This window comes from Patella vulgata, chromosome 7 (assembly GCF_932274485.2).
Source record: "Patella vulgata chromosome 7, xgPatVulg1.2, whole genome shotgun sequence".
NCBI classification, from domain to species: domain Eukaryota; kingdom Metazoa; phylum Mollusca; class Gastropoda; family Patellidae; genus Patella; species Patella vulgata.
In genome coordinates this window covers 40280732-40298127 of record NC_065885.2, presented here as the reverse complement: position 1 = coordinate 40298127, position 17396 = coordinate 40280732, and the positions used below count along the sequence as shown (strand labels likewise).

General features: G+C 36.0%; 1 long non-coding RNA gene across 1 annotated transcript in view; it reads left to right on the top strand.

The window, feature by feature from the left end:
* Positions 1–16506, top strand: part of LOC126828415 (uncharacterized) — a 42235-nt gene extending 25729 nt beyond the window's left edge. Inside the window, exon 3 of the long non-coding RNA XR_007683034.2 lies at positions 16407–16506. This is a non-coding gene — a long non-coding RNA (uncharacterized LOC126828415). The remainder of the gene's footprint in view (positions 1–16406) is intronic.
* Positions 16507–17396: the final 890 nt, after the last annotated feature.

The following is a 17396-nucleotide window of genomic DNA, read 5'->3' as shown; positions in this document are numbered from 1 at the left end:
GAGGAGCAATTACTCATTATTAAGACAAAAAACAAAAACGTCCATTTTCACTTTTGACAGTGTATCTGTTTGCGAGTGAAATGGGGCCGTAAGATAAGCCGCCCATATGAACTGTTTATGTTCATGTGTAGGCAATTGGCCTGTTATTAACATACACTGGTTATTGTTTCTGAATATCCCCTACTTTTTTTGAAGGGTATATATGTTTTTATCATAAAGATCTTGGTTCCTTTTGATAATCATCCGAACGTAACTTCCTGGATTATGGCCCCTGATTGGTCGAAACTGACTAACAAGTATATTGATTTTCAACTTCCAACAGCTAAATCCATGATATTAAATGTTTCGTATACTGAACGTTAGCATGGGACAAAACTTTATAAAAACCAAACAAATCCTAATGATTTTCTGATAATTACTTAATGAGTTGTTAATCTTAATCAGATTTTAGTGTATTATAAATGTTTCATTACCGAAAAAAGTAAAAATATGCAACAACTCTTGACTTCCCGGACGATTTAGCTGCTGTGGGCGTATGTTTCGTTGCTTGGCAACCTATCTTTTAGCTTGTTCTCTGTCCATCTCTTGCAAAATGTGGGCATCTCTTGCATGGCAACCGCTTCTTTCCAAAAATATTTCATACTCACATATCAAAGCAAAGTAGCTAAGTCTTTAACTCAATATCATCCACAATCTTCCGACATTGAAAACACAAATTATTTGTCAATTGGTACACGAATGCGTTTCAGCGACATTTGTAACAAGGAACTCGAAGAACGAAGCTAGATAGTTTCCACATGTTATGTCAGAGGTGACGTCATATTCTTATCTGGAGAGCATGCGCAATAAATACTACTGGTGTAGACTGGAACAACCAGATGCTAGAGATTGCCATTCGATTGATACTTCTCGCCTATTTCGCTGTACATAACTGATTTGAAATTAGAGTGAAAAAGGAAGCGATTGAATGTGTGTGAATCAGTTTATATATATTCATATTACATTATTATTTGTGTAACGACCCATTTGTCAATTTCTAGGTCCTAAATATTAGCGATTTAGCTGCTTTAAATAACAAATAGATTGTTTTGGGGTGACATTTCCCCTGTATGTAAATAATCAGTAAAGCAATTTTTGCAGGTTTGATAACTAACTTAAAATTGTCAAGTCATTTTGATAAAGCTAAGGTCACAGGTGTGGACTACAGATATTGGTACTCGACAGTAGATTTGTTTTGTACTAAAGCGTGATATTGCTTCATAGGTGTTGAGTCAAATGGTTGTAGGGGAAGAGCAGGTATATTGAACCCCTTAAGGATGAATAGCTATAACTTTTTAATGAAACGGTGTAGACGTGTATATTTTAGTATGAAGCAAGAGACTATTCAAATCTTCAACCGTGGTGTTTTTGTTTTGATCAGACAGGTGTTCTGACATAATTAGACTAATATCTAAAAAGTGATCAAAAAGTTTCAATTTAGCTGCATGTGTTGGTAAATTGGTCCATTGCTGAAGGTAAATTGTACCAGGGGGTTTAATATACCTTCAGATAGGGTTCAATTTACAAATTGTTTATTATCTTTATAGTATAAAGTTTACTGATAAAAAGAATAAACTAGAAATCAGTTGGTTTTGTTTGTAAAATTATAGGGTGTATTCAGTACCGTAATAACAAAATCTGAAGAATACAAAAACGGAAAAACACAAACAATTTAATATCAGAATAAAAAGAAACTAAATCTATATTAGGATGTTTTTACAATAAACTCAAACAATTTAATGGATCTACAAAAGGATTAAAAACAGAAGCATGCAAAGAGGTCATTTTAGCAAAAATCTGCAACAGTAAAATTATATAATACATCAATAAAATATATTGACATAAAGCACAGTAAAAGTAGATTAAAAAATGATGCATCCACACCAGCACACTGAACATGGACCCATCTCTTGCACATCCTGCACTGGATCATTGCTTCTTTCTGGCTTCCCTCACACATAAAACAATACCAGCTAGCTTCTGTTTCTTCGGATTTAGTAGTCTTTGATTTAGATTTGGTGGTCTTGGACACTTTGGTCACAGTTTTGACTGTCTTTGTTTTTTTCTTTTTTGCATGTCTGCTGATCTTTCAACATCAAAAGTTTCTTGTGGGGGCTCCCAGTCAGCAGGGTTGACTTCTGACATTTGCACTTTCTCATGGTCTCCACTTTTGTTTTTTTTTCCGGTAAGGGGAGAAATGTCAAGCACACTGACATGCTCCTTCACCACTCCGTTGTCCACATGTCCGACTGATCCATTTTCAGCGCTAGTGTTAGATTCTGTAACACTAATTGACAATAGAAGCAAAAGATCGTAGTGTCCAACATACTTCCCCATATTTTGGAACCGAAGGAAAATGTTCTCCATAACAGCTTCAGGCTTTGGCAGATAATTATTGATCACTTTGAAGTCTGTGTCCAGGATGATAATATGTTTGTCAATAACCCTCGCTGTAGACATTATTTCGAACTCCCCTATAAACTCAGTGGGATTTGACATAAATTCAAACCTTTCAATGAGACTAGCACATTGTTTCGAAGGGGGCAAGTCACTGTTCAGAACTGCTAATGAAGATAAATCCATTCATGCGAAATTCTCGATGATGTGTTCCATTACTGAGCTCCGCAGACTGTCTGCTTTGGAGCGTTCTAAAATTGCGTCTAAAGTTTTGACTGGCTCACCACTTTCATTTGTGACTGATTCATTTTTAACATGCATAGTGTGTAGAACCTATCTCTAAGTATTGACTAACTGGCCTATGTGTTAGAATATCTATATATGAAGTAGAAAGGGTTCATTGTGGTTACTATTCATGGAAATTTGTGAGAAATATACGTGTTGTCAGTAGTCGCTTAAACCCGTCAGTATTTGTACCATCTGTCAGTATGCCTATAAATGGTCAGTAATAATCATAAGGTGAGTATTTAAGTCAATTGGTTTGTATTCCTTACTTGTGTCAGTATGTAAAAATAACGTGAGTAATTAAACAAACGTGAGTTAAGCCGACCACATCACTAGCCAGGCGCGTGCGGGAGAAATTGACAAAAGTGTGACTAATTAAGAAAATATCACTATTTGACCTCTGGGTCACTATCAGAGTGAAAAGGCCAGTTATCTTTGATGTGCGTCAGTAACTGGACCCGACGCCAGTAGAGCGTGAAGTCGTTAACTATATAAATTCCTGGTGGGTATTGTTAGTGAGTATCGTCGCTACATTCTGAATAAATTATTAATTAATTATTTACTAATATTCTCGAATCAGGAAATATTTTTAAACAATAATGGATGACCGTCAACAATAGGAATATTTGTCGGCGATTTCGATTACCACCGTAGTCTGCAGAATACGGCGCAATGTGTAGTGTTATTTAATTTACAATTTATGTTTATTCTCGTTATATAACATGCGAATTGGCACATGTTTTGGGACTTACGGCACTTTGATATCTGTATGGATTAAATTTAGAATCACTATATGGATTAAATTTGGAATCACAACTAATGGTTTAAAAAAGATCAACACAAATCTCTTTTCACTAATTTTATTGAAACAGATAATATGATAGCAGATAAGAGAAATAATGAATTTCATATACATACATACAAGCTGAAAATCTGATCACTGAACAATCGTGTGAATATCTATATGCATTATTATTGGTATCTTCAGATTTGCAACATATTACAAACAGATTCCTGTTTTAAAAAAAAAAACAACCCATATAATTCAAACGTCAACCCGACCATTTCAAGAATAATTGTCCGTGTCAAGGCGGACTGCAATTCGGTTGCTTTATTTAAAAAGATAACTGATATTAATCTATACAACTGACTGAGCTATTCGGGGTTCATATTGGAAATATTTTGGTGTCAAGGCAACTGGAGTTCAGTTGCTTTATTTAAAAAGATAACTAGTATTAAAATATAAAATTGACTGAGCTACATCCGTTTGAGGTTGTTTGAGGAAAAGCAAGTTAAAGATATCATTGTGTTCTAAAAAAAAATCACATAGCAACCACGCCATATATTTGTTAATTTTTGTTTAATATTTCTCTCGGTGTTATAATTTAGAACGAAAGAGAACAGTCCATACACTAGTAATGTAGGTCTTGTATATTAAACTTTTATGGGAATAAATTTTTTTAATCTCACCACTTAATTAGCACCTTGGTGTTATATCAGGAGATTAAGAATGTTGATTGGGTAATCGAGTTTAGCTTCTTGATTACCAAAGGGTGTCTGGACCAAACATTTTTACGTATGGGTTTTAAAACTCGTTGTATTCGTTAAAATTGGGATTATCTGTAATTCATAAACTAGAGATTCACGGCTTCACAATGATGCCAAGTATTACTTAAGAAGACTGATCGGTCAGTCCTCTGCATTATCTTTTTTTGAAATATAGTTAGAATGGCCAGCTCTTTATCTAAATCTTAGTATTGAACATGCTTTACGTTTCAATATTCCAGACCCAATGGTTGATGGCTATCTTAAAATTTTGTGGTTAAGTTAACAGGAATAGAGATGAGAAGAACGGGACAGAACAGATACAGGTAGACGAGGTGATCAAAAAGCTTTTGATAGAGCGCGGCCATTGCTCCGATGATGGTAAGCTTTACGAGGAAAAGATTGTCACAACAATGAAAACGCAAGGAATGAAATGAGGCTTAATGCCCTGGGCTTATGAAGACTGCCATATGCCATACAGTGTGGCGGTACTATGGCCTACTCTTATATTGAATTCCAACTGCCAATTGACCTTTTATGTGCACGCCAATGTATGCACAGGATCTTGGTTTTTTGTCGCGCCCGAACGACAAGACAGCCGTCCTTGTCACGCCCTCCGTCCTTCACCAATGATAACCACGAAGGAAAATCCAGATGAACTTTCTCGACCTATGCAGGGATCGAACACGCGACCTCCTTCCTGTCTAGCGAGCCAGCGTCTTCATTTTTATCTTACCCACTTAGCCTCCATGGATCTCCGAAATATACAGGAGCAAATTTACGAACAAGTGTTCGTAAAACGGTGATTTACAGCTCACAGGAAATTAATATTTTTTAATGTGGATTTGGTATCGTTTTACTATTATGTAAGAAAAGGAAATAAGAATTCAAAGAACTATATCAACCTTTGTTTTTTATCCGCGCCTCTCTTGCACGCGTACCAAGATGATAAATTGTGGAAACTCTCTCCCTCTCTAGATAGCCATAACGTGGATGGGTATGCGGTGGCGGTCTTCATTTAATTTTATGAATTGTTTTTATTGAATGAATGATGTTTTCAAAAAGTAATAAAATTAACTGCCAAACAACTCGTTATCCCGTCAGGTAGCACATGTTTGTGCGTAGAACATTTGGCAGTTCAATTTATAATTTTTTGTATTTCAATCTTTAATAATTATTCTTTTAAAGTAAATAAAATAAAGTGCCAAACGGACGATTTGTTACCCCGTCGGGTAGCGCATTCATTCGCAGAACGCTTGGCATTGTATATTATACCATATAATTAAGGCTGTGCCAAAACATCGATATAATCGATAATCGGTAAAAGTTATTTATTGATACGATAATCGATATTGAAATTCAAATATCGATTATCGGTATATTTACCTTCTGACGGCAAGTTACGGTCACTTTCACATGACTGAACTTGCCGTAGTCTGGCATTAGCAGACGAATGAATGAATACATAACGTCAACACAACAACTATTTCCCCCCTCTGCTTACAAACTGGCACATTTTAAATATATATTATTGTAAAAACTAAACTTTAAGATTAAATACATTATTTTAATATTTTCGTTGTTTTTGTTGTTATTACTAGTTGAAACTAAAATAGGTCACGCACTTTTTGAACAATGACAATCGCACGTGATATATAGTAAAATTAGAATTATCTCCCTTCTCTGTTCTTGATTTATTTGTAGAGAAATCGTCTGCTTTCACGATAAAACTAATTGTATTATTAATGATCAACTCCGCTTTTATTACTAAATCATGTCAGATACAGCCCATACAAAACACGTTTTGGACTTCCAGAGAAAATATCTATATCTCTCATAATTTCGTGGAAGAATTCTACTTTGGTTTTCATCTAAATTAACCAATCATAAAAATTCTACTTTGAAAGCCCGTAATTATTTTTTTATTGTCCAATCAATAGACGCCTTCTATTTTATTTTATTCTATTAGTAGTAACACTGTGTGATCGCCAGTCACTTGCAAAGAGAAACCATGTATTGTCTTTGTATTTATCGGAGATATTGAAATAAAAAAAGGTTCAAATGAATCAAGAACAAAACTTAGAATAATACTCAAGTTAGTCCTACATTTAGCAACTACACGTAATTATTTTACATGAATTGATTTTTTTTTTACGTACATCGGCACATCGGCACAGTATTAGACTAGGATAATAACACTACTGTAACTCGATCAACACAAATAACAGGTCTTTAAAGTTCGGATTTTTCCGGAAAAATGATAATCGATTATTATCGATAATCGCTGACAAATTCTTGCCGATAATCGATATAGGTGTCGTATTTGATTTTAAGATGTCCATGGAACAACAAGTTAATAATATTTGTAAATCATGTTATTTCCACATCAGAAACATCAGTCGTATTCGTAAAAATATTTCGGAGGAAGCTACAACAAAGATTTTAATTCATTCTATGGTCACTTCTAGACTTGATAACTGTAATTCTCTTTTAATTGGCCTTCCCAACAGATTGATAGATAAACTCCAAAAGGTGCAGAATAGTGCTGAAAGACTCATAAGTAGAACCAATTTTAATGACCACATTACTCCTGTTTTATACCATTTACACTGGCTCCCTGTTCGTTTTAGAATCCGTTTTAAAATACCTTTATTAACTTATAAATGTCTTAATCACATGGCACCTACTTATTTGTGCAACCTATTAGAATTATATTCTCCGAGTCATACTTTGCAGTCATCCTCTGGTAATCTCTTAATTAAAAGACCTGTTCGACTTGTGAGCTATGGTGAACGATCGTTTACCTTCCAGGGTCCTTACTTATGGAACAGTTTACCCCTGAGTGTTCGTAATTCACCGTCCTTGTCTACATTTAAAACACGTCTCAAAACGCATCTTTTTAATGAAGCATTTCAATAATTTCATTGTATTTACACCAAACGATGTTACAATATAAATTATAGCTGTGATAGTTTTTGTTTGTTTTTTTTTTTATCTTTCCTGTGTTTTACTAAATATCTTACTTTTATTTTAATATTCTTTTATATTCTTTACACATGTCCACATGATGATGTTTTAAGAATTTTAAATGTATGTGTCTTTCCTATTGCATGTTGTACCTTACCTGTATATCCTTCTTGTATTTATGTTGTTTTTTGTTTTTTTCTATTTTCATATTTGCTTTTATATCTATATTGTAAAGCGCACTGGAGCACAGTATTGTGGAAGTCGCGCTATATAAATCCATAATAATAATAATAATAATAATCGATATTGAAATTTCTTATCGATTCCCAGCCTTACATATAATATGTTATTACTATATTCATCGTTATAAATATTGTTTAAAAATTGTTATAAAAGCTAATTTCTCAAAGGTACAAAGATATTCACATGACTATTCTGTGCTCATAATTTCAGCTTACATATTTGTTTCAGTAAAAGTAGTGAAGATATATTTACTTTGTATTTTCTTAATCATTAGTTGTCATTCCAAATTGAATCCATACATATATCAAAACATAATAATCAAGAAGCTAAACTCGATTACCCAATCAACATTCTTAATCTCCTGATATAACACCAAGGTGCTAATTAAGTGGTGAGATTAACAGAATTTATCCCCATAAAAGTTTAATATACAAGACCTACATTACTAATGTATGGACTATTCTCTTTCGTTCTAAATTATAACACCGAGAGAAATATTAAACAAAAATTAACAAATATATGACCTGGTTGTTATGTGATTTTTTTTAGAACATGACGATATCTTTAACTTGCTTTTCCTCAAACAACCTCAAACGGATATAACTCAGTCAATTTTATAGTTTAATATTAGTTATCTTTTTAAATAAAGCAACCGAACTCCAGTTGCCTTGACACCAAAATATTTCCAATATGAACCCTGAATAGATCAGTCAATTGTATAGTTTAATATCAGTTATCTTTTTAAATGAAGCAACCGAACTGCAGTCACCTTGACACAGACAATTCTTGAAATGGTCTGGTTGACGTTTGACTTAAATGTTGTTTTTTAGTTTTTTGTATCAGGAATCGGTTTGTAATATTTTGCAAATCTGAAGATACCAATAATAATGTATATAGATATTCACACGATTGTTCAGTGATCAGAATTTCAGCTTGTATGTACGTATATGAAATTCATTATTTCTGTTATCTGCTATCATATTATCTGTTTCAATAAAATTAGTGAAAACAGATTTGTGTTGATCTTTTTTTTAACCATTAGTTGTGATTCCAAATTTAATCCATACAGTGATTCCAAATTTAATCCATACAAATATCAAAGTGCCGCAAGTCCCAAAACATGTGCCAATCCGCATGTTATATAACGAGAATAAATATAAATTGTAAATTAAATAACACTACACATTGCGCCTGCGCCATATTCTGCAGACTACAGTGGTAATCGAAATCACCGACAAATACTCATAGTTTTGACTGCCATTCATTATTGTTTAAAAACATTTCCTGATCCGGAAATATTAATAAATGATTTATTCAGAATGTAGCGACGATACTCACTAACAATACTCACCAGGAATTTATATAGTTAACGACTTCATGCTCTACTGGCGTCGGGTCCAGTTACTGACGCACATCTAAGATAACTGGCGTTTCACTCTGATAGTGACCCAGAGGTCAAATAGTGACGTTTTCTTAATTAGTCACGCTTTTGTCGATTCTCCCGCACGCGCCTGGCTAATGATGTGGTCGGCTTAACTCACATTTGTTTAATTACTCACGTTATTTTTACATACTGACACAAGTAAGGAATACTAACCAATTGACTTAAATACTCACCTTATGATTATTACTGACCATTTATAGGAATACTGACAGATGGTACAAATACTGACGGGTTTAAGCGACTACTGACAACACGTATATTTCTCATGAATTTCCATGAATAGTAACCACAATGAACCCTTTCTACTTCATATATAGATAACACATAGGCCAGTTAGTCAATACTTAGAGATAGGTTCTACACACTATGCACCCAGCAGTGTAAATATAAGCATAGGAGGCGGCAGGTATGTGCCAGCCGCATTCATTGACACGACGACTGTCGTGTTCACGCCTCTTTCAGCTGATGACACGGTTCCAACTTGGTGCCTTCCTTTCGCCGCCAGAATTTTTTGTGGTCTTTTTTGCACAGTTGAGACGCCTGTCTCATCCATATTAAAGATATGGTGCTCATCGTATTTTTTCTGCTCAACTGCCTCATGAAGGATGTTAAAAAAACTGTTCGACATTGGGGCGTGAGAAACCTAATGCCCTTGCTATGGATGTCGCCTCTGGAGTTCTCAGCGAAATCTGTGGGTTGCGCCTCAAAAAGTTTTCAAACCAGTAGCGACCTGCCGACTTCGTATCTGCGTTAAAGTTTGATAACAGGCCATTTCTGTCAGACAACTGAAAGGCAAGTCTCAGCAAGTCCTTCTTTGTTATTCCAAACAGCATCCTTTTAAGTTGTAATATGTATTTGAAAGTTCAGCTTCCAGTTCAGGAGGAAACACAGGCCTCCTCCCACTTCCTTTAATATTCTCCTTACTGAACTTGTCGGAGAAAAGTGGACTTGGAGATATTGAATCTCCGACAGACCTCGTTCAATCCACTAGCTTGATTTCTGTAGAGGCGAAGGGTGGTCTTCATGTCTTCGGACGACCATTTGTTGTAACTTTCATGTTTTCCTGAAACATAAACAAAAAATACATTACCAGTTAAATAGACATACATTATTGGCTATAGCAAACTTCCATTCTATGAATTAGTATGGGTTACTTTTATTATAGCCCCATATAGGCCTAATTTTCACATGTAGAACTACCACCCACACTCGATCCCATCCATTATAGCCCCATATCCATGCAAACCATAAATCAACCCAAACAGCAGTTATTATTACCATTTTAAATAATAATGATCATGTATGAGTATGCTGCAGTTAAAATGAACCCCCATGCTGGTAAATCGAACCCCCAGTTCATTTTACCTTCAACTTTCAGTTTCAATTTGACAACACAGTATGCCCCTCAGAAAAGCTCTGATAGCGCCTTGTCTCCTCTTTGTATCAAACAAAACTGACCACAGAACGGTAGAATATATTCTTCTGTAGAGTATTTGGGTCGTTAGACCATTATTTCCCATGGCTGAGGAGTATAGGGACCTTAATTCGCACAAGCACAAAATTACATCATATGGGCAAGAAATCTTTAAACATATAAAAAATATACTTACGGTTTGATTTCGGCTTTGCCATTTTCTAAGTTGTGGTTTGAAGTGGCCAGGAACACGATGACAGGATCAAATACGCGCGAAATTCCCCCATTCGCCTAAAATGCTAAAGGTTCAATTTAACAACAGGACCAAATTACCTGCACTTCCCCTAATTTTATTTCACAAAACTCACCTTTTTCTTCGCCATCAGAATTTTCTTAAACATCTTTTCATCTAGTATTTATGGTATTTCTAAGCAACAAAGTGGGAGTCTTGTAGACATTGTATCAAGATGTTGTATACAGGCCGTGTGCTAAAAAAGTTATAAAGCGAAAAAGACCAGTTTTGTTAAGCCTGGCGCACACTATGCGATGACATTGGCGATTTCGGTCGCCGACGATGAAAAATAAAAAACTTGCTTAGTTCCCACACTCCGTCGCTAGTAGTGCTGATATCAAGTAAAATTTTTAGCATCGATGCATCGGACGCAAACATCGATTCTCGTATCGATGCATTAGTATTTCTGATAGAAGCATAAATTTCCCTAACGTTATCATTAGGCCTATTATAGAAATGTCGATTTTTATTTAAATAAATTTATTTCCACAATATTCTTCTGTTATTTATTATGACATTAATATCGTCCGATTCACTTCAATTGACACTCGTTAGCCATTGTTCAAATTTGTTGTGAGGGGTGAGGTGATTACAAGAGACAGCGTTTGAATTATTTATACGGATCATATCAAAGCCTGTCTATAGGGGTTTATGAATTCTCTATTGCTCTTTGCAGAAAATAAGACAGAATCGTTTTAAAACAAGCTTTAAGAACCGGCCGCAAAATATTATCCTTCTGACAGTTCGTTTGGTCATTTAAATGAAATGTGAAATTGACCTTGGGGTTAAAGGACAGGATAGCCAGGGGACGTAACCAGCAAACGCAGTCTTTGTAGTCACTGGAAAATGGAGACAAACATAACAGAAGCGTAGGGTAAACAGGTCAAGCCTAATAATAGTTCGTGCGGGATTCATTGAATTGTTCCGTTACATATATAATGTTTTATTTTGAATTATAAAAACATATTGAAAAGGTGTTTTTTTTATTCTAGTGGACAAACTTGTGAACTCCTCGGAGTCCTCGCACTCCTCGGACACAGAAAGCTAATTATTAGTATTTTTTGCCGATGCATCGATAAAACAAAAAAGGACTGAGAATGGAATCGGCGTCAGCCGAATCGATGCATCAGCGATGCATCAATACTTGATATCAGCACTAGTCGCTAGCTATTTTTTGTCGCCAATATCAGACACGTTTGATGTTATCGCCCAAGTTATCGCTTTGTTGGCAACAAATAGTGTAATGTGCTCACCTCGGTGACAAGTTAAGTGATAATCAAGGAAATAAATTCACCTATTAAACCAATCATTGTCATCGCCCCCGCCGTCCGTCCGGCGTCGACAATTGCTTGTGGACGCTCTAGATGCTAATGTTAATATCCGATTGAGTTTAAATTTATATACAGTGTTTAAGGTCATGAGACGAAGAAGCCTATTGATTTTCAGCGATTTCCAATAATTACTGCCAGAGTTATGGCCCTTGATCACTTTGAAAAATCTTGTTGACGCTCTAGAGGCCAAAGTTAATATCCGATTGACTTTAAATTTATACACAGTGTTTAAGGTCACAAGTCGAAGAAGTCTATTCATTTTCAGTGATTTCCAGTAATTACTGCCAGAGTTATGGCCCTTGATCACTTCAAAAAATCTTGTGGATGCTCTAGAGGCTAAAGTTAATATCTGATTGACTTTAAATTTATACACAGAGTTTGAGGTCAGAAGACGAAGAATTCTATTGATTTTCAACGATTTCCGATAATTACTGCCAAAGTTATGACCCTTGATCACTTTGAAAAATCTTGTGATGCTTTAGAGACTAAAGTTATCATCCAATTGACTTCAAATTAATACACAGAGTTTAAAATCTTGATACGAACAAGTAAATTTTTATGACTTGAACAGTTTTGTAAATTAAATGTTAGCATGGGGCAGAACTTTATAAAAACCAAACAAATTCTAATAGTTTTCTTATAATTACTTCATGAGTTTTATTATCTTAATCAGATTTTAGTGTACGTGTATTATAAATGTTTCATTACCGAAAAAAGTAAAAATATGTGACAACACTTGTTGACTGTCCGGACGATTAGCTGCTGTTCTGATGCATATGTTTCGTTACCTGGCAACCTATCCTATCCTTGGTTATTCCTCTCATGTGACATAACCACACACAAGGTTTCTCGGAATCTTTTTCTGTTGCATGTATGTGGCTCGGGTAATCTAATTTAGGCCTAACTAACAAATTGAAATTAAGTTTTTAATTCTGACACTTATTAAATGTGTGAGCTGTCGTATGCGTGGTAGGCCCAGTGGATTGTTCCGTTTGTATAGCAATATACTCGATAGTAATATATTTCTAGGATTTAGATGGTGACAGTCGATCACTCTCCTGGGCTTGTTGGTTGTCTCATCTTGGTTGTTTGTTTGGTAATGAGGGGATTAATTATATTTAGGATACTTTGGAATGTTTTTGGACACATCCTCACGTAGCCTGTTTTCTATATATACCAGAGTCGCCCAATTTGAGATTGCTACTTAGAAAACTGTAATCGCACAGCAATCGACTGGCGATGTACTAAGACGGCGACGACAACACCTGATCATTATGTATTCAAAGCGATGACGACTTAAATGCATTTAGAGGTGTCACATGACGAAGGACGTGACAGGTTTTTTTTTTCCGTGATCGCCACAGTCGTCGTGTAATGTGCTCACTCCACTTGTGTTGCGGCGATATTTGTCGCCAAACTCGTCGCATAGTGTGCGCCAGGCTTTACAAAGCATTACAATTACAAGCAAATCGAAAGTAGCTAGTATTTTTTATGGTTGTTTACTTACCTGTCTATTACTACACAACCAAGCCTTATAGTGTGGTATGACATGTCATCAAAACAGCTCCTGTAGGATTTTTATGCTAAAATTGATTTTTTTGTTGTTTTGGGTTGATTAGGGACCAAGCTATCCAAAAATGTTGGGGTTCAAATTTTCTGACCCCTCTGGGAGGGGCATTTTTGAAATCGGGACCCCTCTGAACGAGAACATGGCTATCTCTGCCAATATGTTTGGATTTTCATGATTTGAAGTCCATTATCATGGTTTTTCATCATGCCGATCCCATCTATGGTACACTTAAGCGATTGGAAGTACTTTTCATTGACTTCCGGTGGGGAATACCAATTTCTGGTGTCAAACTCAGATTGATTTCAGCCAATAATCTTTGGATTTTCATGATCTGAAGTTTATTCTGGTTTTTTTTTTCATCAGGCCGATCCCATCTATGATACACTTAAGTAGATTCCATTGACTTGCGGTGGGAAATACCAATTTCCGGTGTCAAACTCTGATTGATTTCAGCCAATAATCTTTGGATTTTTATGATCTGAAGTTCATTCTGGGTGTTTTTCTTCATCTTGCCGCCCCCTTGTATGATTCACTTCAAGCGAATGGAAGTGTTTTTTATTGACTTCCGGTTGGAAATACCAATTTCCGGATCGATTTCAGTTTAGAGAAATCTATCAAGCAGTACCACTTTTTGTGGCTTCTGAGTCGATTCGCATGGTGAATGCCACTTGTAGGCCAGGGAGTTTCTACATGTTTGATGTTTTCTTCATACTCTGACGTACAGCCATAGCATAAATGATAAGAACTTTGGATGGTGTAGCCTGTGCTGTATCAACCAGGCTACCATATGACACTGGTTGAGCCTTTGCTCCTTCAACAGCATATCCTAGCCTGTTTGATACAGCAGGCTACATCACACAGGGTTCTCATCATCTGTAGCTGAGAGTTACTGGCAGGAAGCATGTGTTTGGTCACGTGACACCGATGCCCTCACAATTCTCATGGACAATTCTCCCAGGTCGTCTCGGTATTCGCAGTCATCTCAAGTTTGTAACCGAGAAGGCCACAAAACACAGATCTAGAGATAGATGTGATCGAGTGAGAGGGTGTCATTGGAAATCATATAAGTCTCAAGGGCTGGTGCATACATGAAGCCTGATGGTGATGACCCCGTTATCATCTGTTTCAAGAAGTTTGGAGAAGGTTGACTTGCCTTCGCAGGTCAAGGAATTGAAGAGATTTGCCTGCCAAGTCTACTCTTCATCTGTTCCATTAAACCTACCGGCACTTAGATGGCAATTGTTCAGTTCAGGAAACTTGGTTGAGAGAGAGATGCTTCCACTGACTCGTGCTGCATTGTCGTCCCATATCACAGGAACAAAGTACACAGCGATACGCGACAAGTCGTACCTAACCCGATACATGAATCTTCCTGCCATTTAACAAAAGCGTCTGGCAGTTGGACAAGGGCATTTATTTTCCTGTGCCGAATCTTAATCTGCCTGCCCATCGTGCTGTAATTGAACTCACAAAATGTGGTTGTAAAACAGGCTGCACAGGGTGATGCAGTCTGCCTTATACATCTTTCTGTGTGTGTTTTGATAGGGACCATACCAATATGATAGGGGTGTACAGGAGGATGAGGATGATGAATAATTGATATATATATTTATTTCTAAGATAGGATCTTGCTTGTTAAGATTCTTTTTGTTTTTGATATTAAACTTGTTTACTTATTACAAATGTCAAAGTGTCTTGAATCTCATGACAGAACATTCCAGTCACCCAAAAGTGACCATATTAATCATTTTACCATACTTCAAAATCCACAAAAAGTGGTAGGCTGAGACACCGTAAATTGGTATTCCCCACCGGAATTCAATGAAAACTCCTCCCATTTGCTTTAAGTGTATCATAGATGGCAAAACCCCAGAATGAACTTCAGATTATGAAAATCCAACAATGTCATTGTAGGTAGAAATTGCCATGGACTCGGTCAGAGGGGTCCGGATTTCACAAAGGCCCCTCCCAGAGCGGTCAAGGGTCGAAAAATTGGAACCCTAGAATGGGGTCAGCATGATGAACAAACCCCAGAATGAACTTCAGATCATGAAAATCCCATGATTATCGGCTGAAATCAATCCCAGTTTGACACCGGAAATTGGCATTTCCCACCAGAAGTCAATAGAAACTACTTCCATTCGCTTTAAGTGTATCATAGATGGGGTCGGCCTGATGAAAAATAAAAAAACCAGAATAAACTTCAGATCATGAAAATCTACAAATTATTGGCTGAAATCAATCCAAATTTGTCACCGGAAATTGGTATTCTCCCCCGGAAGTCAATGAAAATTACTTCCAATCGCTTTAAGTGTATCATAGATGGGATCGTCATGATGAAAAAACACGAGAATGAACTTCAGATCATGAAAATCCAACCATTATTGGCGGAGCTAGCCATGTCCTCATTCATAGGGGTCCCAATTTCAAAAATGCCTCTCCCAGGGGGGACAAGGGGTCGGAAAATTTGATAGCTTGGTCGAACACCAACCCAAAACAACAAAAAAATCAATTTTAGCATACAAATCCTACGGGATGACTTGTTATACCACACTATTAGTGCGAACAGCTATAAATTTCTGTCTTTGACTTCTTTTTCTTTAAGCACGGTTGAATAAAGATGTGGTACTTCCAGTATATGTCAATACACCATTCTAATGCGACATTTTAGTACAATATCTTGAATCTCAGCAGCTAGATTTTTTGGGATGCTCCTGAACAATTTGGCAAAACCCAGATACAACATTTTGACTTTTTTCAGAAATTATTGTAACTATTGGATTTGGTAGTTATTTTTCATTAGAAATGAGTGAAAAATAATCTAGAAAGATGGTGTAAACTTACATGTAATCAATCTGTTTATTTTTATGATTATGCAGGGAACATTGAAAGGATTTGACCAGACAATAAATCTAGTGTTAGATGAAAGTCATGAGAGGGTATATAGTGCTGGACAAGGTGTAGAACAAGTTATATTAGGTCTATATATAATCCGCGGAGACAACATGTAAGTATATTTATAAACCACAGTCATTAGAGGAATTTTTAATCCTGTGCAAAATACAAAAATGTGTGAAATTGAATCTCTAAAAGGGATTTAACTGCCACTGTCCTATATTGTGTACTACATGTTTAGGTTTGTAATGTTCTTTTCAATATTTGTGTGTTTTGTAAAGCGCCTTTGAATGTTGATGTGCAGCAGTAACGAGCGCTAAACCAAAGTTCGATCTTGATTCCCTTAGAACCCAGATCGAACCCAAAATTTATAAACTTAAAACTTAATATATCAGTCTAAAAATTGTTCAGTACATACAAAGATATGATTAACTGAAAATTTGTCAACATTCAGCATCAAAACAAACCAGCACCACCGCAATCTTTGCTAATATTTGTTGAAGGGCCCCTTTGCTACTACCACCAAGATTGGCACCCGCGGCCGCTACACCCAGACCCAATGGGAATTAAAAAAGATATTACTTGAGAAAAATGGTGTTTTTGGTTTTATTCCGTAACGTGGCCCCAATTTATAGATAACCAAAACTCTTTGTATGTACTAGTTTGAATGTTTATTGAGTCGCTACTGTTTGAGATTTATCCAAATATAAACTGACTTTGTAAACCGGTCATGCCATTCAGCATTGAGTTAGAAAATAATTATACAGCAATCTGTGAATAAGCACATGAACAATTTGTTTATTCCCCTGTAAAGTAGGGTGAATAAAGATATGGATTTCCCAGTAAAGTCACTACTGTAATGTTTATATTTAAAATTGTTATAGTTGGGTTAAGATAAGCCATATGGAGTGGATACCTAGAACAAATTGCAACAGTAAATGTATTATGGGTAGATAGTAAAGTACATGTAATAC